Raw genomic sequence first — 297 nt, 5'->3', positions numbered from 1 at the left:
AGGATGGGTTGTATGTATCACCATGAAATTCATCCTGAGAATTTGAAGTATTCTGCATGTACTGAACTTGTTCTTGTGGCTGTTCAACAATGGTCCCTTCACCTTGGCCCCATTCTAGTGATGATTGATTTGTTGTGTTCACTGATGCTAGTTGGAGGCCATCCATTCTCTTTGTTATCATTTCCATTTGTTGCTGGATCTGTTGGTGCATTAACTTATTTTGTGCCAAGATAGCATCAACACCATCAAGCTCCATCACGCCTTTCTTTGGGGCTGGGTTATGTTGCCTCTCTGATG

This window comes from Arachis duranensis, chromosome 3, assembly GCF_000817695.3.
Source record: "Arachis duranensis cultivar V14167 chromosome 3, aradu.V14167.gnm2.J7QH, whole genome shotgun sequence".
Lineage (NCBI taxonomy): Eukaryota > Viridiplantae > Streptophyta > Magnoliopsida > Fabales > Fabaceae > Arachis > Arachis duranensis.
Note: the sequence above shows the minus strand (reverse complement) of the source record.